Source organism: Berghia stephanieae, chromosome 12, assembly GCF_034508935.2.
Source record: "Berghia stephanieae isolate SIO BIC M18660-M18661 chromosome 12, UCSD_Bste_1.3, whole genome shotgun sequence".
NCBI classification, from domain to species: domain Eukaryota; kingdom Metazoa; phylum Mollusca; class Gastropoda; order Nudibranchia; family Aeolidiidae; genus Berghia; species Berghia stephanieae.
This window is the reverse complement of record NC_088371.1, coordinates 26,776,077-26,799,295: the sequence shown is the minus strand read 5'-3', so window position 1 is coordinate 26,799,295 and position 23,219 is coordinate 26,776,077. Positions and strand designations below refer to the sequence as shown.

The 23,219-nt window shown below is 36.2% G+C and overlaps 2 protein-coding genes and 1 long non-coding RNA gene across 5 annotated transcripts in view; 2 read left to right on the top strand and 1 right to left on the bottom strand.

Annotated features, from left to right (window-relative positions):
* Positions 1-23,219, top strand: part of LOC144957777 (N-acetyllactosaminide beta-1,6-N-acetylglucosaminyl-transferase-like) — a 114,446-nt gene that overhangs the window by 36,941 nt on the left and 54,286 nt on the right. The window lies entirely within an intron of this gene.
* Positions 1-23,219, top strand: part of LOC144957776 (adhesion G-protein coupled receptor G2-like) — a 53,068-nt gene that overhangs the window by 16,770 nt on the left and 13,079 nt on the right. The gene's annotated exons all lie outside the window — the stretch shown is intronic.
* LOC144957778 (uncharacterized) lies at positions 15,557-23,015 on the bottom strand. The gene is made up of 4 exons (XR_013642205.1): positions 22,877-23,015; positions 20,187-20,293; positions 19,008-19,080; positions 15,557-15,672 (listed from the first exon to the last, which is right to left on the bottom strand). It is a non-coding gene; the product is annotated as an uncharacterized LOC144957778 (long non-coding RNA).

Sequence of the window (23,219 nt, the reverse complement as noted above, 5' to 3'; positions counted from 1 at the left end):
GCAATAATAACAATGAACAGTGAGAGTGAAAATCAACATCAACAGACAATACTAATGATGGCAACAACAACGGTAGTGACGATGATCTTCATTGATTACCAATCATTATCTAATGTCACAAGATACTCATACATTACAAGTAGCGAAAAATAAGAATTGTGCAATTTAATATATTTCTCATATGCGTGTCAAGCTCAAGACATGCTCGATTATAATGACTGACAATCACACACGCCCTTCCTACAAACATAGCACCCACCCACACAAATACACACACACACAAACATACACACATACACCCACACACACACACACACTGATCTACGAAATCACATGTACAACAAACAGTGAGAAAAAAGTTAATTCAAAGGATTCAATTATGGCTAATAGACGAAATATTCAAATAATATATGTCATAATCTTACACATTAATGCATACCACAATGAATTAAAAAAAAATCAAATGTATTTTAATTAGAATATTGTTCATAGAAGGCATAGTTCACATATAATTTCGTGAACAAGGGCAAAAAGTGAACTCTGAACAATATGTTTCAACTCTGCGATCCCTCAAAAATAGACTCGCACGGGTTCAATGTGATAGTAATAGAGATTCGATATTGCAGCATGACAATGCGCAACCACATACTAATCGTAGCAATGACTATGAAAATTTTGGTTTTCTATTTTTGTAGAAAATACTACTCTTAAATCAAAGCCCTATCTCCACTGAGTAAAAATCGTTTTGAATTTTGAAAATCCATTAATATATAAGAAAGTTATGCAAAGATGTCATTTATTTGGATGACTCACAAAGAGAAAAAAATACGGAAAATATGGGACGCTTGTTCTGCGTTTTATTCTGGTTTGTGGCTCTATCTCGCTTAATACGTAGAATTAGATATTAAAACTTGGCAATTTTATGGCAAAAGTATCAGAAAATATGATGAAGACATCAGAAGAGTTCTAACTTGTATAGTTTTAGATCTGTATGCCTAGGGTCAACTATAAATTTGTTTTAAATATATACATAATATTGATCATTTGAACTTTTCCGAAGTGTAATTATGTGTCTACAACCCATACAAATGACACGAAAAATGACTGCTGAATTATTATCAATCAGTCCCTTGAGACCATGGCTTATGTTAGTTCTAGTATTTATTTGAGAGAGAGAGAGAGAGAGAGTGTGGGGGTGTATGTGTGTGTGTGTGTGTGTGTGTATTAATCTACTATCCCTATGACATAACAATGAAACAATACCTCAATTTTAAAAAAGCGAGCGAGGATTTGTGTGATCCGTCGTCTGAACAAGGTTGCCAGATGGCCACGTGTGTGGCCAAATATATAATTTTGTTTCTTTTATTACATTTTACTCATCTATGTTTGTCTCAGTGACATTTATCCTAGTCTATTCGATTTTCTGTTTTTTTTAAATTTAGTTCATTTTAAGTGGGCCAGTCTTAATATTGAAAGCCATATGATTTTCTATTTAGCCACTTTTGAAGTCGAATTTGGTGGGTTACAGTCTGGCCATCTGGCAGCATTGTCTCGCTCACGTCATTTTCGTGTCGCGTGATGGTGGAGCAAAATGGCCGTTTCCATATTTTCACTCGTTCTCTATTTATTTTACTCTAAGTATACAGTCAACTGCTCCTTGATTTGTCGTATCGGATGCAGAGAGACCTATCTGCAGAAAGGCCAACCTGGTCGCTTGTGATCAAACACTTTTGTTACGTCAGTCAGTTATGAGCCCAAATGGCGACACATAAATTATAGTCAATTTTAAATAATTGGTGCGTGTTTTTCTTCTTTTTCTTTGCTGTCCCTCAATGCACAGCTGAAAAAGTTTGTTTGAGCCTCTGAATCAATTTGTATTAATCAAAAATATTTTTTTCATTAATTGTAAAGCAATAGGAAAGGATCGCTTATAACAGCTATATCAAAATCGATTACTGGTAAGGAGCTTAACTTATAGGTGATTTACAATATCAAAATTATGACTTTTCCGCTTATCCATTTTGAAGAAATTCATTAAAATGGAAAGTTTGGTTAATTGAATCTTAAACGATATATATTTACATTATCTGATTATGAAGTCAAGGAACGAATGACAATCCTAAACTATCAGACATCTACATTTTATAACTATCGATACACATTACTGATGAATACAAATGAAAGTGACCATTACGAACTTTCAACATTATTTTGATTGCGAAATTTGTAGAAATAGCTTGTGTTTATGCCAAAGAGGATTAGCTACATAGATTTGATGTAAACTGATCAAAAGTAGAAATTCATCAATTTATGATACATATTTCCAGAAATATGTACATGTATTCAGCATAACAACGACTAAACAACACCACCAACAACAACAAAAACATACTGGACACACCAATCATCACAGTCTAATGACGAAGATGAGGAGAAGGAGAAATGAAATGACTATGGAAAGATTTCGTGGCATCACGATATCCAATGAAATGTAATTTTTCTCCAGTTTACTAAGGTTGGAGCATGCCTTTTCCCAGCCTTCCCTTGTTATATCATTTATTACCTCGTCGGTGAGAGTAAATTTATTGTTCTAACTCTCATCTTACCCTTTACTTGGGACAAAATGAGCTCGATTGGATTGCGCTCACAGTGATATGGGGGAAGTCGCGCATGTCTAAACTCATTGATTAGACAGTCTGCTTTGAAAACTGTTTCTGGTTTGTTTCTTTTCACTAGGAGTATAGTTGGGCCTTTGATAAATAGTTATAATATGTAGTGCTGTCTGATTGGACCCATGAAATTATATCGGTTTTTTATAGTTGCCGAAGTTGGAGCATTGAGGTGATCATGGGCCACCAAATTGTAGCGTTGTCCAATGCAATACGGCTGGGTGCTTTGAGTAAAGGCAACAAACTGTTCTTTAGCCAGTCTCAAAACACCTCTGCATTCACGTCCATTCCTTTGTCCGATGTATATTTACGGTCACCCAGTTCCATCCATCTTTGGATTATATCCATATCAAGTTGTCTGGGGTCGTTTTCCTATCACGTCGTTCCTCACTGGTGATCTCTCCGTCGTATTTCTATAATCATTTTCTTGGGGTTGATTGTGAAATTTCGATTCCATAGCCATCCTCTTTAATGGATTATCGATATATACAAGTTGATGTCTTTTAAACGCTTTACAAGAGTGTCGTATCGTATCGTATAGTTTAAAATAAATAAAAAATAAAATTTCCTTTATTCATTCCATAGGGGAAATTTGTCTCAAGGGTCTATTCCAAAAGAAGACTGGAATAACCCAGGCGTCAGCCACAGTACCGCGCCGCAAATTGAGCTGGAGCGAGGTGGCTTGCTCAAGCAAGTCCACACACCGGACGATCAAACTAGGTACCTTTCGAGTCCGAAGCAAAGACCGTACTGCTGAACCACGCTGTACCCTAGGAGTTTAAAAGTGCATATGTTTTAAGAGCCTGTGAAACGTTCGTGCATAGATACAGTTTTTCAAAGTTATACAAACAGCATTAATCATTAATGACAATATTGAGTATATTATAATGAGTAATTCAAATGATCTAAAACTACGTATTCCATATCGGTAATTGTGACAGGATTTATATAATAAGCAATTAATCATAAATTCAAAATTTAAGGCAAACTACATATGTTGTAAGTTTATAGCAGTTAAAACGAATTGTTTTAATTCGGAAACAAGTATGACGTGAACTCATAATCACTAACCAGAACTACGTGTCGACACTAGATTTTTTGGAAAACAATGAATTCATCTCATTCTCTGTGCTGCGTAACTTGTTTTCATTTTTTTACAGTGTAAAATCTCTAATTTTATGACAGCGGTTTTAAAGTAGTTTTTTTTATAGGTCTTAAAGAAGAAAACTTTTTTGATATGGCATCAACACGGTCCAAATTCTATATTCAGTTAAGACAAATTGATTCAAAGGTTGACTACATACAGATACAGTTTTTCAAAGTTATATAAACAGCATTAATCATTAATTAATTAAGTTGTTACAACTTTTGAGAGAGGGACAGCTGAGAAAAACCAGAAAAAGGCGCCATTAAAAAAAAATTCTGACTATAGTTGTTGCAATCAGTGGAAGCGTATAGTTCGAGAATGCGTCTGTGACATTTCATGATTGTACCTGAAATCTGTTTTGATTTATGGGCAAACGGTACTTATATATCAGCCGACCCTCGTACTAATACCTACATCCCTTACATTTGTATAACTTTATTTCCAACTCCATTGTATTTATTTTCTAACTACAGTCTATACTCCCCCCCCCCCCCCCCCGCCTCTCTTCTCCCTCCTTTTTTCACTTAACTATAGTCAGATTTTTAATAAATGGCGCGTGTTTTTCTTCTTTTTCTCAGCTGTCCCCCAATGCATATGAATTGTCCGCATATCCATTTTGAAGGAATTCGTTAAACTGGAGTGTTCGGTTAATTGAAGCTTAAATGATATACGTGCAGTATTTGAATATGAAGCAACGAATGGCAATTATTAACTATCAGACATCTACATTTTATAACTATCAATACACATTACTGGTGAATACAAACAAAAATTAAATAACGCGCTTCCAAAAATATTTGATTGCAAAAGTTTGAGAAATACCTTGTGTTTATGCCAAAGAGGATTGCATACATTTATGTAAAAGTAAAAATCCATCAATTATGAGACAGTGTCTCAACAATTATGTGTTCAACAATAAAAAACAACAACAACTACAGCAACAATAACAACAACAACAACCAAGAAATTTTGGACACATCAATCAGCAGAGACTGATGACGAGGATGATGAAAAGGAGAAATGAAACGACTACAGAAAGATTCCGAGCATCAGTCTATTCAGTGAAATGTAATTTTTCTCTAGTTTGCGAAAGTTGAGGCATTCCTTTTTTCAGCCTACTCTTTATCATTTAATTGCTTCGTCGGTGAGAGTAAATTTGGTGTTCCTCCTCTCCATCTTTCCCCTATACTTAGGCCCAATGACCTCGATTGGATTGCGCTCACAGTGATATGGGGGAAGCGCAACCTCGTGTCAAAACTTCCTTATTAGACAGTCTGCTTTAAAAGCTGTTTCTGGTTCATTTCTTTTTTTACTAAGGAGTATATTTAGCATTTTGATAAATGGTCAGAATATGCAGTACTGTCTTATTTAAACCATGAAATCATGTCAGCTTTTATATTTGCCAAAGTTGGAGCCTTAAAGTGACCATGGGCCAACGAATGGTAGCGTTGTCCAATACAATACAGCTGGGTGCTTCAATAGAGGGCAGCAAACGATATTTAGTCAGTCTTAAAACACCTTTGCATTGACCCCAGAATAATATTTCAGATGATGCAGAGAATAAAAAATGGCAAGGCATCCTTTTAAATATCCAGTATCATCACCACCTGCAAGATTAACAATGATTCTCTGTCCAGAACCCATGGTCCTTTTTCTGCTTGAATAATCAGACGTCCAATATTTTTTCCGGATGTATATTTACGCTAACCCATACATCTTTGGATGATATCCATATCAAAGTTATCTATGATCCTTTTCCTGCCACGTCGTTCTATACTGATGATCTCTCTGTCGTATTTCGATAATGATCTTCTCATGGTTGATTGTGAAATTCCAAATCCATTGCCGTCCTCTTCAATGACTTATCGATAGATGCAAGAAGACTTCTTTTCTCAGCTTTACGAGTGTGGAACCGATCGAGATTCCGTACCGTATCGTGTTGTTTAAGAGCCTAATATGTTTTTAAAACCTTTAAAGGCCCTGTGCATGTTCATGCAAAGACAAAGATTTGTCAAAGTTATATAAACAGTGTTTGTTAATTTGACAATATTGAGTATACAATCACTATTTCAAATGATTTAAAGCAAGAGATTTCATATCAGTCTTTGGTAATTTAGACATGATGTAGATAATATGCCATAAATAATAAATTCAAAATTTAATGCAAACTACATAAGTGATATGTTTATAACACTTAAAGAGAATTGTTAAATTTTGGAAAGAAGTATGACGTGAACTCATAATCATCATAATCACAACGTCAGCATAAGATTTTTTGGAAATACGATGAATTCATTCATACCTTATGGTGCGGTAAAATTTCTAATTTAATGTCAGCTTTTTAAAAGTAGTTTTTTATAGGTCTTAAAGAATAAAACTTTTTTTCAATGGCATCAATACGGTCCCAAATCTAGATTCATTTAAGACAAATTGAGTCAGAGGTTGACACAAATTTGTACAACGTTTGATAGAGAGGGACAGCTGAGAAAAACCAGAAAAACACGCGCCATTAATAAAAAAATTGACTATAATTGCACACCTTTTATAAATATGTATTGTTCTATTTTAATTCGTGGTTCCTTACAAAGGGACATACTATTTCTTGTCTCATCAATGTTTTTGTTTATTCACCTTAACAATTCCAATATCACATATTATTCCACCCCTCTCATTGTAAAAACCTATAATTTCTTATAGTTGGGGGAATGTGTCCAAAAAACCCTTGAATTGTGCAAACTAGGGTTGAAAGCATAAAAATTACATATGTTGTATGTAAAATATAAAAATCCAATAATTTATGTTATAGAACCACTCTGAGAGATCAGTATAAGTTGAGATCCATGCTTTTTAAGATTGGAAAATGTTGAAATGGACGACGAAAAAATTATAGTCACATTTTTAATAGGTGGCGCGTGTTTTTCTTCTTTTTCTCAGCTGCCCCCCAATGCATAACTGCAAAAATTTTGTATGAACCTCTGAATCAATTTGTCTTAATAAAAAATATTTTCTCATGAATTTTAAAACAATAGGAAAGGATTTTGTTTATTACAACTATAATAAAATCGATAACAGGTGAGGATCGGAATTCATAGAAGATTTACATTATTAAAATTATGAATTTTACGCTTATCCATTTTGAAGGAATTCGTTAAACTGGAGTGTTCTGTTAATTGAAGCTTAACCGATATACGTGCAGTATTTGAATATGAAGAAACGAATGGCAATTATTAACTATCAGACATCTACATTTTATAACTATCAATACATATTACTGGTGAATACAATCGGAAGTGAAGATAACGCGCTTCCAATATAATTTTTATTGCAAAAGTTTGACAAATAGCTTTGTTTATGCCAAAGAAGATTACATCAATTTATGTAGACTGGTCAAAAGTAAAAATTCATCGATTATGAGACAGTGTTTCCACAAATATGTGTTCAACAATAACAACAACAACGACAACAACAACAACAACAACGACAACAATAACCAAGAAATACTGGACACAGCAATCAGCACAGTCTGACAGCAAGGATGATGAAAAGGAGAAATGAAACGACTCCAGAAAGATTCCGAGCATTACTCTATCCAATGAAATGTCATTTTCCTCTAGTTTGCGAAGGTTGAGGCATGCCTTTTCTCAGTCCACTCTTTATCATTTATTGCCTCGTCGGTGAAGTAAATTTGGTGTTCCTCCTCTCAATCTTTCCCTATACTTAGGCCCAATGACCTCAATTGGATTGCGCTCACAGTGATATGGGGGAAGTCGCGCGACCTTGTGTCAAACCTCCCTGATTAGACAGTCTGATTTGAATGCTGTTTCTGGTTCTTTTTTTTTTTACTAAGGAGTATAGTTAGCATTTTGATAAATGGTCAGAAGTACTGTCTTATTGAAACCATGAAATCATGTCAGCTTTTATAATTGCTAAAGTTGGAGCCTTAAAGTGACCATGGGCCAACGAATGGTAGCGTTGTCCAATACAATACAGCTGGATGCTTCCATGGAGGACAGCAAACGATATTTAGTCAGTCTTAAAAACACCTTTGCATTGACCCCAGAATAATATTTCAGATGATGCAGAGAAAAAAAATGGCATGGCATCCGTTTAAATATCCAGTATCATCACCACCTGCAAAAATAAAAATGATTCTCTGTCCAGAACCCATGGGCCTTTTTCTGCTTGAATAATCAGACGTCCAATATTTTTTCGGATGTATATTTACGCTAACCCATACATCTTTGGATGATATCCATATCAAAGTTATCTATGATCCTTTTCCTGCCACGTCGTTCTATACCGGTGATCTCTCTGTCGTATTTCGATAACGATCTTCTCACGGTTGATTGTGAAATTCCAAAACCATTGCCGTCCTCTTCAATGACTTATCGATAGATGCAAGAAGACTTCTTTTTGCAGCTTTACGAGAGTGGAACCGATAGCGATTCTGTACAGTATCGTGTAGTTTAAGAGCCTAATATGTTTTTAAAACCTTTAGAGGGCCTGTGAAACGTTCACACATAGACAAAAATTTGTCAAAGTTATATAAACAGTGTTTGTTAATTTGACAATATTGAGTATACAATCACTATTTCAAATGATTTAAAGCGAGAGTTTTCCTATCAGTCTTTGGTAATTGCGACATGGTGTAGATAATATTCCATAAATAATAAATTCAAAATTTAATATAAACTACATAAGCGTTATGTTTATAACACTTAAAGCGAATTATTATTATTTGGAAAGAAGTATGACGTGAACTCATAATCACTTCGTCAGCACAAGATTTTTTGGATATAGATTAGATGAATTCATTCATACTTTGTGGTGCGTAACTTGTTTTCATTTTTTACAGTGTAAAATCTCTAATTTTATGTCAGCTCTTTTAAAGTAGTTTTTATGTCTTAAAGAATATGGCATCAATACGGTCCAAAATCTAGATTCAGTTTAGACAAATTGATTCAGAGATTGACACAAAATTGTACGACTTTTGGTAGAGGGAAAGCTGAGAAAAAACCAGAAAAACACGCGCCATTGATAAAAAAATTGACTATAGTTCATTCTTATTGTGTAAACATTCAAGACAAGGCGACCCAATGTTAATATACGTCATCCTTGGATGCCCATTGGCGGTTATTTTTAGCGTCAAACCGGATGTTTTTCTTTTTACTAAACATTCGATTCAGGAACTATCCAAATTGTTTAATTGTCAAGCTTATTCAATTTTGTTAGTTTTGAGGAACTTCTATTATGCAAAATTCTATAATAAGAGATTTGTGGATGTCTGATAACAAGTATAATCAACTGTACTAATAATGTCGGGCAGACGGACAGACAAACAGACCTGCAGAACGCAGCTGGATTAAATGTCGGCAACCGGTGTTGACACGGACAGTGCTCCTTTACCCCCTCTCTTAATTATTTTTTTTTTTCTTTTCAAAAATACTGCAATAATCATTTAACGTGTTTTATAGCCTATTTAGGTCAGACTTGATTATTGTTGGGGTCAAGATAGCTCAGTTGGTAGAGCATTCGCTTCACACGCAAAGGGACCGAGGTCGATCCCGGGTGCTGTCGAAATTTTTGTCCTGACCTCCCAGTCCACCCAGCAGTGATTGGGTATCTGGATCTGTTATATTTGGCGGAAAGTACTTTGCGATAGACTAGCGTCCTATGAAAAGGTTATCTACAATTGCTATTGTCCGTTTCACGCTAAAGAAAACGGGGCAAACTCCGTCTCCATGGACCGAATGGCTCTGAAGGACTACTATTTTTTGATGACAGTATGGAATCGGCTTTATCTATAAAATTGTATTAGAACACTATGATTATCATCATCATCATCATCACGTCGTCGTCGTCATCATCATCATCATCATCATCATCATCATCACCATCGTCATCATTATCACTACCGTCATAATAATCATCAATCGTTATGGTGCAGTATTATGTCAAGCTATTTACGTTATTGACCGCATGGTGACAATGGGAGCATGTTCTATCTGTACTGTTGTGTCCTTGTGTAAGGCACTGCACACAAATTGCCTGCTTGTTCAGGTTTAATTGATCGGCTAAAGAACCCGCGATTGTTCTTCTTGTTTTTGTCCAAAAACTACTCTGTATTGATTGCTTGTTTTGTATGAAATAGGTCTTACGTGTCTTGCTGTTGAACCATTGTGCAGTAATGTCGCGTTATGAAACTGTAGCATAACTTATGTAATCCGTGTGAAATATCTCATACTTTTTAATTCAATGGAAAATGTTAAGAAAGCAAGTAGAGAGAGAGAGAGGGGTGTGAGAGAGAGAGAGAGAGAGAGAGAGAGAGAGAGAGAGAGAGAGAGAGAGAGAAGAGAGAGGAGAGAGAGAGAGAGAGAGAGAGGAGATGGAAGAATAATCATCATCATCAATCTTGGCTTGTGCTCTTTGAGCACGTTGCCGGTCAGCTGTCTCCACGAATCACGGTCCTCTGCGGTGCGCATGAAAGCTGTGTTGCTTTTTAAACCCTTGTTTGCTATTCTTAGGTTATTTAGGTAAGTCATTCTTTGTATTCCTCTACTCTCTTTCATTCGATCATCCCAGATGTTACCAACTTTTCTATTCCGTCCCTTCTCCACACATTTCTTAGAAACCGCAACTGCTGGGTGGGGTACCTGACCTCCCATAGTGGACAGGGAGGTACTTACTGTGTCTTCTATCCTCATACATCTGTTTTCCAACATGCTTTCTGTCTTTGTCTTGGAATGAGATTACTTGGTTTTCTCCTGGTCCTGGCCGGATACCCTAGCTGGGAGGGAATCAGTCAAATGTACAGTTAGAGTTTTCGGAGATGATATTTTTTGACTTGTAAATCATCTCTCTCTCTCTCTCTTCTCTCTCTCTCTCTCTCTCTCTCTCTCTCTCTCCTCTCTCTCTCTCTCTCCCTCCTCTCTCTCTCTCTCTCTCTCTCTGTTATGCACTATTTTGAATTGTTTACATATATATGATTTGTAAACATTTGAGTGTATCCCTCTTAGTGGGGACCTGTGCTTGTGTCAGGATGAGACTTTTGGTGATCTCAAACTAAATACTTTGATAGTGTGCTCTTGGAATCTACATCTGTTTCCTATTTGAACAAATTCCCCTTTGCCTTATCTTTTCTTAAATGCTTTAATTGTAATTCTAGAACTTTTGACTATCCCATTTTCTTCCTTTTTACTGGCGCTGATATGACCTTAATGTGTTGCAGGCGCTGTAAAACCTTTAAAAACAAACAAAAACAGAAACCGCAACTGCCTCTTTCTGATGGTATCGATCAATATTGTTCCCTTTCTCACCTTCTCAAACACTTCCTCGTTCATGTGCGTCATGGGAAATGGAAGTGACGAAATATTTAAATAATACATATGATTAAAAAAGGAATGCGTTTGCATGTTTTAATATACAATCACAACTTCTCGCAGGGACTCATAGGACACGTTTTTTAGTTTGTCAACTAGATAACACCATGCTAACCTCTCATTCTTGCTTCAACCACCCGGGAAAACACAAACACGATACAATTCTTACCACATTTTGTTTTATATTTTCAACGTTGCTTTTGCTGACGAAGGATTTGTCCCCGGAACGTCCATTTTGTCTGTACTGTTCCCACCCGAAGCCATTTGTTAGCCACTGTAAATAGTCAACAATGTTTTTAATTATTGAACTTAAATTGTATTCTCGTGGTTATTTTTCATGGATACGTAATGTTATCTTGGGGAAAAAAGCAAGTGCTAAAACGCACTGTTCTGATAAATTGCAAGAGTGGTTCTATAGCAGGTGTCATTTATATGGGTCTTAGCTACCTGTATGCCAAGTTTCATGCTTTCAATCCGAATGCGCACGGTTTTAGCCTGATTCCCCATATGACAATTAATATGAAGAAAATATATGAATATGTATTTACAAAGTTATTTCACTTGTTAAATATAGCTGTAATAGGGGAAATCTAAGGCCTTAAACGGAAACGTTATGATTGATTGCCAGAGTGGTTCTATAGCAGATGATTTTTTATGGATCTTGGTAATCTGTATACAAATTGTCATACTTTCAACCCGAATTTGCACGGTATTAGCCTAATTCCCCTTCCTATAGAGCTGTCCAGCGCGGTGCAATTATGTAAATAATAACATTCGACGTCAATAGTGGCCCAGACTTATTTATAAATGACCCGAACCCTGCTGCAATTGACCTTTAGCAACGTCATGCGCATCCAACCAACACTTTCGTTTACACGTTGTTTAGGCAGCAAACTGAAGTTGGCCGTGAATAAATTCAAGCTCTTTACTCTGAGTCTGAGATAGCTAGGGAGGCCACGACCATAGTTTTCATAGCCAAAATTCCCCTTCTTCAATTTGTCGGAAAACCATAATCATGGTTCCCCTCCTCTCGTAAACAAAACCATATCTATGTCCAGGGAAACGAAGATTGTTTCTTGTTTTTGGTAGTTAAGGTGGTGCCAGTGGAGCATACATTTTTTTTGTACGTATCAAATAATCACAGTTAAAATCAATGCGACGAAGAGAGTAAATTCGAACTCCTATCTCTTCGCTCAGATGACCCTTTTGACAGAATACTACTACTACTTCTAATATAACTGCACTACCACTACTGTACTATAATCACTGATACCACAAAACTATACTACTAGAACTAATGGACGTATGGCACAGCGGTACGGTTTTCGTCTTGTCACAAAAGTCAAGTATTGCCAATGCCAAGTGTGATCAGTAATAGGATGGGTGACTAATCGTGAAAAATTATGGTTTCCGCGTTGTTTCCCTGGCTAAGACACTTTACCCCACTCGATTGAACGAGTATCTGGCTACAGAAATGACGGATAGTGTAGTAGCACAAGGATCGCCTAACAGGCTGTATGACAATGAAATATGGTTCCATATGGCTTGTTGAAGAGGGGGGGGGGGGGGGATAATATGAAACATCGTGAAGCGCATTACTCACGGCTATCTGTAAAAAATGCGCTATATAAATATTCATATTTAATGTATGTACTTGGTCCAACTATTACTACATATTACTATTTCTACTACTAGACCTCTACTACTAATATTATTATCAATAATAATAATAATAATAATAATAATAATAATAATAATAATAATAATAATAATAATAATAATAATAATAATAATAATAATAGTAAAAATAATAATCATCATCATCATCATAATAATAATAATTCTTCTTCTTATTATTATTGTTGTTGTTGTCAATATCACCGTTTAATGGTTAATAAAAGTATTAAATATTCTTGCAAAATGTTGGTGTTGTGCGTGTTCTTGCAATCGGTCTCCAGCGACACAACTCTGTCTACAAACAAGAGACGCACAAGACCGTGGAACTGAACATCCCGGGCATGCATTTAGTCATACAACACGAAAGCAACATTCACTGTAGCGTTCCCTACGTCAAAGACAATTCAATAGTGACATTATACAACCAGGACATGACAGTAAGTGAGGTGGAAATTATCAGAATTGAAAGCAGACACTTCAATGTGATATCTGTCAACAAACCTCCACCAACGCCATTCAAGTGGCCAGTTACATTCACCACTAGTGAGATACCAATGATTGTGATAGGTGACCTTTTAACAGCTACAGCACCAAATGGGGATTCAATGAGAACAACGAAGATGGAGATACTGTTGAGAAATGGGCTGGCTGACCAATATAATCTAATACTCTATTATGACGAATGAATAATCCTTTTCAAGCGCTCGCTGGAGAACAGGCTACAACCCAGACCTTGCATTTGTGTCTTCCAGACATGTCAAATACTCTCGGCAACCCCATACCAAAATCACAATCCAGACCTATCGTCATTGACGTAGGATCAGTCATCTCTACGAGAACAAATTACATGAACTGTGTTCGTGGACCTGGCAGCTGCCTATGACACAGTAAATCACAAGAAACTGCTCCTAAAGGTTGCAAGGGTAACTCGTAACACAAAAATAGTTGCCATGATAAAATACCTAATGTCAAACCGTCACTTTTTTGTGGAAATGGATTGGAAGAAAAGCAGATCACAAAAGAACGGACTCTCTCGAGGATCGGTACTTGCACATAACCTTTTCAACGTTTATACCAACGACCAACCTCAGTTCGAGAACATCAGGGGGTTTCTATATGCTGATGATCTGTGTCTTGCGTCCCAGGCCTTTGAATTCAAGACCATTGAGGAGAGACTAACGGATGTCCTGGGGCCACTCTATGAGCCCACATTTAAAGAACTGACTAAATGCCAACCCAGGAAAAACTCAAGTGTGTGCTTTCCATTTAAAGAACCGCCAAGTCTACAGAAAACAGGAAACTGAACATCTCCTGGAATGGGAACATAATGGAGAACAACACATTCACCACGTACCTCGGTGTTACCGTAGACTTTTCTCAGAACACAAAGAAAACAAAAGCAAATGTGGCCACAAGAAACAACTTCCTAAGAAAAGAGAAAAAATCTTACATGGGGAACAGATCTGAAAACAGTCAGGATAACCTTACTAGCCTCTGCTATTCATCAGCCGAATAGGTCTCACCAGTCTGGGCAAGATCCTGCCATGTCAAAAAAAAAAACACCTGCCGGACATTAGAGTAACTTAAAACCGACTGCAGTTCCAGTCCTCCATCGGCTGTCTGGCATTGCACCTCCCCACATTTGAAGAGCCACTGCTTCCAAAGCCCAGAAATATAAACAGAAAATGGATCCAAGGCAACCCCTCCATGACCACAGCCCAATGACAAGTAGACTGAGGTCGAGAAAGAGCTTCACGATGGAAGAAAGCATCAACCCTGACTATGCAGCTGTATACAGGCTTTCCACACTGAGAGAGTGGGACAATCATGCACACGAAGCTGTTGGAGATCCGAGAGAAGAACTGTCCTACGGAACTGAGCTCCCCAGGAATGAATTGGTAACACTGAACAGAGCACGGGCAAAACTTGTGAGAACAACTGGAAGCATGAAAAAGTGGGGGCTGGCTGAGACTAGCTTGTGTACATGTAGATGCCCAGAGCAGACATCCTTAGAGAATGCCAGGATGGGCTCAGCTGCACTGACCATGATCTAAGAGTCTGCTCCCCAGATGCTGTGGAGTGGGTTCGGTGTTGTTGCGACAAGCTATGATGATGATGACTTGCAAAATTAATAAGTCTTACACCTGCCAACATATAAGTAAGATGACAAAGATTAGAATGTTAGGATGCTGATCTTTTTAACATCAAAGTACTTTTGTAACCCGGCACTGCTAACTTTTATGTGTAACCCAGATGTAAGATATTTAGATAAATTGCTAGTCTATCATTGTGGTAGACGTATATGTATTAAACTTACATATCCAAGAACCTGTAGGTTAACAGAGAAGGAAGGGCGCAAACGCTCATTGTAATTTGATATTGAGGAGTTGGAACAAAGTTGATTTGCATTAAGTCAGAATTCAATCAAGTCTTAGATTGAAAGAAAAAAGCCCAAAGAATCTTTTTTAAAACAAGAAACAAAAAAAAAACAAACAACAAACCCACAGCGTGCACCAGAATGAATAAAAACAGGACAGTCTTTAAACTGTATCAATGGAAATCACATCTTGCATATACAAGACCTCTAGTGCTAATGTGAGGATTGGTTCTCAGTCTCACCCGTCCTGCTGTATCTGAGTGCCATAACACAACTTGCGAAATCCAAATAAGTTAAAAACAGATTATAAATTTATATCACATTTATTGTCATTTCATTCATATTCATGTTATTCACACTGAAATCATTTTTAAAAATATAGATATGATGTTTCTCCATTAAACGTATGCTTGTATTCTCATCCTGTGAAAGAGAAAGAAAAAAAAGGAAAAAATTGATAATTATTACTGAAACTGTGTAGTTCCATTAAAAAAATATGTGATGTAAGAACCTCAGCAAAAGCTTTGGTTAAGAAAGGTTCTGATTCAAGAAATCTACTCCTTAGGCAGAACATGCGATTAACCTGTGTAGACTTTAGTACTATGGTCTTGCTTATAATTATCCAGTGCAGAAAGTTTGCCATTAAAATGATTATTTAATAGAATTTAATATAATTTGATTCGAGAAATGGAACACAAAGGAAGAATTTGCGATTAACCTGTCCAGATATAAGCATCATGGTCTTGTTTATAAAGTGCAGAAACTTTGCAATAAATAGAATAAATAGAAAAGAATTTTATTCGAGAAATGGAATACAAAGGCAGAATTTGCGACTAACCAGTTAAGACAAAAGCGCCATGGTCTTTCGAGAAATGTAGCACAAAAGCATCACTGTCTTGCATGTGAAGTGCAGAAAGTTTGTGATAAAGCCACTGCATTATTTAATTTGATGTTGCTGATAAATGAAACAACGCAATACAATTTTCAAAAATATGTTCTGCAGCATCACATGGTCCCATCTATCAAAATCTACTACCATTACAAATCAGCTACATAAATGGATTCATCAGTACTCTTATCTTGTTGATAAATTAAATTATAAATATAGAAAAGGATATAATAAACTTTAAAAAATTAATTAGAAAGTCAAATGATAGACAAGATAAAGAGATCATTGCCTATTTCTTTTTAAATTTCTTATTCATAACCAAGGATGCAGGTTTCTTTTGCTTTATTCTTCTTGACTTCCCTATGTAAATGTTTCTTTCAAGTGTATAACAAGCTCACAGTGCATTTGTATAAAGAAACAGGAGCCAATACCATTAAAATGGAGAGATCACTGCCAAAAATTAAATAGAGATAGATATGCATTTGTTTTAACGTGTATTAGACACTGTCATTAGAAAAACAGTTTTTTAAAATCTTTACAAACTACAGTAGGTACTGCTTTTCAAATTAAGAAACGCTCGAAAGCATAATATGGTCCTATTTTCTTAATCACCCCTCTCTAGTCTCAAGATTATACTTGGTAGGTCAATAAAGCTGAGAGGTTTTATGAAGACAAGTCTTACAAAAAGCAAGGATTGTCTTGAATACATTTTACACCATGAAAGTGATAATTATTGTTATGATTATGAAAGCGAATACAATCACCGTGTTGAAACAAGTGAACCGAAACATCGATTGAGTCGAGGAGGGATACTAAAACAGCGGGCCATCCCAATACAATGTGGCCATCGGTCTACCCCTAAAATAAATCACAGCGGCCACCTACCACACAGACAATTATACCACTCATGAGTGAAAAGAAATTACTTCCAATTTTAAAAGTGGCGACAATAAACGCCCAGTCTTGCCGCAATAAAACATTAGACATTAAACATATGATCGAGGAGAGATCTATTGACATTCTAATAATAATTAAAACATGGTTAAAGGAGAATGGGGATGAAGCAATTGTGTCGGATATAACACCACTCACACATACAACTCAGTCATTTCCGAGAAAAGGAAGGAGAGGGGGAGGAATTGCAGTGGTCTATAGGTCAAATTTGACCATTAGATTTAATCATGATGTCAACAATTTTTCGGCATTCGAATCGGTAGGAATGGTAATTGATTTTAAACATGACTCAGTCAAGCTTCATTCAATATATAGGCCACCACCCAGTGCAAAATATAGATTAAAAACATCAAGTCAAAGAAAAATATTATTTTTGGGGATTTCAACTCGCACTTTGATCGAGACACACCGGATATAAGAAATATAAATAAACTACTTGCGTCACATCACATGACACAGCATGTCAATGAAAAGACACATCGGTGTGGACACATTATTGACTGGGTATTGACCAGCGATGACATGCAACAAGCGACACCTATCCATGTAGATGATCTTTGCATTTCAGACCATCATTTAATATCTTTTGGCATCAGAGGGGGGACAGTACACGACACAACAAAAACAAAAAAATTTGTTGTTTTGAGAGATTTGAAGAAAATTGACATAGAACTATTTAAAGCGTACCTCTCTCACTCTCTAACTACATATCGTGAGAAAGAAGTTCGTGTTGACAATTTTGATAAAGCAATTATTAGTGTTATGGATAAGCACGCACCTGTCACGACAAGATCTGTGAACATCAGAAAAGAATCACCATGGTACAATTTGGAGATAAAACGTATAAAGAAAGAGAAAAGAAAAGCGGAGAAAAAATGGAAAAAATCTGGCCTGACAATTGATAAGGAAATTTACATATCATTCAAACATAGACTCAAAGAGGTGACAATTAAGGCAAAGCGTATCTACTATCTTGATAAAGTTGATAACATAAAAAGTCCGAAGGAGTTGTATAAAATCTCAAATAAGCTTCTAGGCAAAGAGATCAAAACAAGCCTGCCACACCACGCTGACGACAAGCAACTCGCGGAATGCTTTGTAGAGTATTTCATGAATAAAATAACAACGATACGGAGTGAACTTGACACCGACGAAACAGAAGCAGAATATACCTCTTTTTATGGTGAATCCTTAACATCTTTCAAAGAAATTTCAATAAATGACACAAAGAAAACGATTCTCTAGTCCTAGTAAATCATATAGGCTCGACCCTTTACCAACATCCCTTTTGAAGGAGTGTATTGATGAACTTGCACCTTGCATCACTGAATTGATTAATCAATCATTAAGGGTGGGAGTTTTTCCAGAAAGCTTCAAGAAAGCATTGGTGAAGCCATTTTTGAAGAAAGCGGGACTTGACAGTGATAATTTTAAAAACTTTAGGCCTGTATCAAATCTACCATTCATCTCCAAAATTCTAGAAAAGATTGTACTAAAACAACTTTCTTGTCACGTGAAACATAATAACTTCGATGAGTGCTATCAATCGGCCTATCGGCATAATCATAGCACAGAAACAGCATTGATGAGAATCACAAATGACTTGCTGCAAATTATTGATCAAGGAAAAACCACCCTCCTTAGTCTTCTCGATCTTTCGGCGGCCTTTGACACCATCGACCATGCCATACTACTTCGAAGCCTACAAGTTACATTCGGCATATCAGGCACTGCTCTAAACTGGTTTGCATCATATCTTACTCAAAGAACTCAATCAGTTTTAATTGGGGAAGTAACTTCGTCAGAGCGTGACCTTTATTTTGGTGTACCTCAAGGATCCGTTTTAGGTCCAGTCCTTTTTGTACTTTACACTTCCCCTGTTGTGAGAATCTTAGAGCAACATTCTCTCGCTTACCATATGTACGCCGACATAGTTTCAAAGATAACTGTTTACGAACAATGCATCAACCATGTGATGAGATGGATGTCTGCAAATAGATTAAAATTAAATGACGACAAGACTGAAGCCTTATTCATTGCTAGTTCCAATAATAAGACAGATCCATTTACACTGGCACTGACAATCAACGATAATGACAAAATACAACTCACAACATCAGCAAAAAATCTCGGCATCACCTTAGAGAGTGATCTGTCTATGAACAAACATATTAACAATGTGAGATCAAATGCTATCTGCATTTTAAGACATATCAGAACAATCAGACCATGTATTAATAGGGAAACTTGCAACAAATTGGTAACATCTTTTATACTCCCGAAAATGGACTACTGCAATGCACTGTTTGTTGGTCTCACAAAGGACAAAATAAACAAACTCCAGAAAGTATAGAACATGGCTGCCCGCGTTGTACTGCAGAAAGACAGGAAAACTGCAGCTCCCGAATTACTACAGCAGCTGCATTGGCTGCCAGTGGCCAGCGGATTAAATATAAATCTTCAACTATCGTTTTCAAATGCCTGGAGGGCTCGTCACCAGCATATCTCTCAAACCTTGTTGAACGGTATAACCCACAGCGATCGCTTCGATCAACGAACGACCTCAAATTGAAAACACCCCGCTGTCGAGTGAAGGCTGGTGAACGCGCCTTTCAGGATTCTGGTCCAAGGTTGTGGAATTTCCTACCACTAGAGATACGTTCTTCGTCTTCACTAGAGGAATTCAAGCGTCGATTAAAAACATTCTTTTTCCGACAGGCTTTCTTTTGATTATGTATAATTATCGTTGTTCGTGTACTGTGTTAGGGCTTAATGATTAAGTTAATCTATGTTATGCACCCAGAGCCCTCCTGATGAAGGGATGTTTGGCGCGCTATAAATCTATACCATTATTAATATAGAATATAAAAGAAAACATTAATTCCAATACAAAAACATAGAAGGGTCCATAATGATATATGAGGAATTCTATAAGATACAGTAACAAATGAAAGCCATTTTGATAATCTTGAAGGATAAGACTCAATGATGATGATGATGATGATGATGATGATGATGATGATGATGATGATGATGATGATGATGATGATGATGATGATGATGATGATGACGATGATAATAATAATAATGATACTTCTTCCTGAATATAAATTGATTAATTCCCATGGTAAAGGCAGGCCAGTTCTTCCAGAACAATTAAAGGAATGCAGAGACTCATTCTTGATGCAATGTTATTTAGATCTGAAAATTTAAAAAAAGATAAGCATGGCATCCTAAAGCATTTACTCAGGGTTCCATAAAAAGCAATATCATCTCACGCAAAGTCATAAAGTAAAATTCTTATGGACCAAACAATGAATAAAAGTTATAATTACCTAATTTTATCAATTATTATCATTGGATTTATTTAACATTATATTTATTAATTAAATGACAATTCTAAATTAAGATAGCAATGTTTGAATGAATAACTGGATCTAACTCTTAGTAAAATGTAAATGTGCAACTTATTCAGAGTTCAGCAAGCACTTGTTACAGTATGTTGCTTCATGTTACAGGGGAAAAAAAGCTCCAGTTCCATAAGCCTTATGATTCTAAAGGACCAATTATTTCAAAGTAAGATGAAATACCATTTATTTAAAGAAAGTTATCCAGCACTATTCAAGGTCTGTTGCTTCATGTTACAGAAACAGGGAAAAATCCAGTTCCATGAGCCTTATGACTCTAAAGAACCACTTATTTCAATGTAAGAAGAAATACCATTCAATTTTAATATAGACATGCCCTATTTCTTAATGGTTTGCTTATATTCAATAAAAACATTATAAAACATAATGGACCTGGAACTCAGATACCACAATGTTGTTAAAACCGTTGGGTCAGGTCTAGTTTTATCAGAGGTTTCATGATCATGAAGGCAAAATTACATAACCAATGTCGATTAGCTTTTAAAAATGGCCTTTTATATACCTTCTGGTGAACTCATTTGATCAATTTTTTCCTGTATTTAACGTTCTGATCACATAAGAAAAGTCTAATAAACATTGAATATTTTTAATGCCTCTAGATTTCACTTTAAAGTCAAATAAAATATCTGATCACAAATAAAATTTTTGATAATTCTATCAATAGAGAGAGCTTTTCAAAATTGTTGGCTTATCATTCCTCAGGCAAAATTTAGATAAGACATCATTTCACATATCATGGTGTTTCCTATGAATTACAAAATCCTAAAAAGCTTCTTCTTCATAAAAAAAACGTATGAAATAAAAGTAGGTATTCTAAAATAGTCAGAGAGGTTTAGTTTTCATTTCAATCCAAGGTAAGTCCGTAAAGAGTTGTAGGATCAGGCCCCTCTTGATCATTACCCCCAAAATTGATTGAACGAACAGGGATGCGTATAAAACTGTAACAAAACCCCACGACCTCCCCCCCCCCCCCCCCCCCCACAACACTCATACAAAAACTTACACTTTTTTAAATTTTCATTTTTCTTGAGCCAAGGGAAACTCGTTGCTCAGTTTAGCTGCACAGATTCGAATTCATTCGCGCTCCCCCCCCCCTTTTTTTTTTTTTTTCTTTTTTGAGCGAGTCTATTCTTTTCTCCTTTTTTTTATTTGGCCTTGTACCGTTTCTGAGCATGAATTTCTTAACATTATTTTTATTTTTAAAAAAATAAAATTATTGGGTTTTTTCCTCTACCTGTCTGGGAATAACCAATTTTCGTTATTGGCAGACCCTGTCTGAGAATAATCACAGCGATGACGAAAATATCAGACCGCACTCCCTGCATTTTACAATAAAATATGTTTTTATTTCACAGTTACCGACCAAATAAGGCGAAACGGCTTGGAAGATCCAAAACGTCATACATATAGTTTGTTTGTTTTGTTTTTAAGGGTTTTACGGCACTGGCAACACATTAAGGTCATATCGGCGCCAGTAAAAAGGAAGAAAATGGGATAGTAAAAAGTTATAGAATTACAATTAAAGCACCCAAGAGAAAGTAAGACAAAGGGGAACTGGAAACAAATATGAATCAGATGTAGATTCCAAGAGCATACCACCCATGTACTTAGTCTGAGATCACCCCTTCCTCCCTCTCTGCCATTCCTTCTCCCATCGAATCTCAGCAAAAACAATAACAAAAAGACTTATGTGGCAAAAGCGGCTACCAACTTAACTCCCTCAACCAACACAAGATATTGATATTGAAAATCGGTGGCAGAGACCCTCTGCCTTGGTCTTGTTCCTTTTCCAGTCATGAACAGATAATGAGAGAATGAAGACCTAAAGATTGTTTCGAAATCTATTATGAGGTCAAGAAAGAGCGAGAGTCAATAAAATATGACAAGTGGTGAAAGCTACCCACCACGAAAGATGATTTTAAAAAAAACAACTTTTGTTGAGACTGCTGTCTTCTTTTTTGTTGTTCCTTTCTGTTTTGTTTTTGTACAAGTTATAACTGACACACGTTCTAGACTGTCAACGTTACCCATAAAATGTCATAAATTACGAAAAGTGTGTTCTCTCACATAGTATTCGAATCACTCACTGAATGAGCATGAAGCAGACATGAGTGAAGGAAACGTAAACTCTGTAAGTGAGAATCGGCGAGTGAAGCTGTACTGTAATGACTGACACTGACAGTGACAGTCAAATTGCGAAGTGAAATGAAAACAAATAAACAAAGCATTCTAAAATTATGCCAAAGTTAAATACCCGAACGCTATTATGGATTAACAACATTGAACTAAATCGTTTCCTGCGCTCAAAACCAATCGATACAAATTACAAACTCAAACACTGAAATTGGAATCTTACCTTGCATGAGTTGGACTGCCATTCTTTGCTGGTGATTAGGAACTTTAGCAGCCGGACAACGTTGCGCACAAAACAGGTCTCCCGTTTTTGTCGTTCAAATTGTAGATAATACACATTCAGTTAAAAACAAACACGTACAAATAAAATTGTTATTTAGTGAAATTCTTTGTATATGGCTAAATTATTCGAAAACCAGATTTCAAATAGTTCTTGTTTTGTTCACACAAGCGCATTGATTTTGGAGAATAACCTTGACCGTGGTCTAAAAATAGACCGACAGTAATTTTTGATAAATTTTACCATTTGTTTAATAAAAAATCAATATCTAGATATTATTTGACGC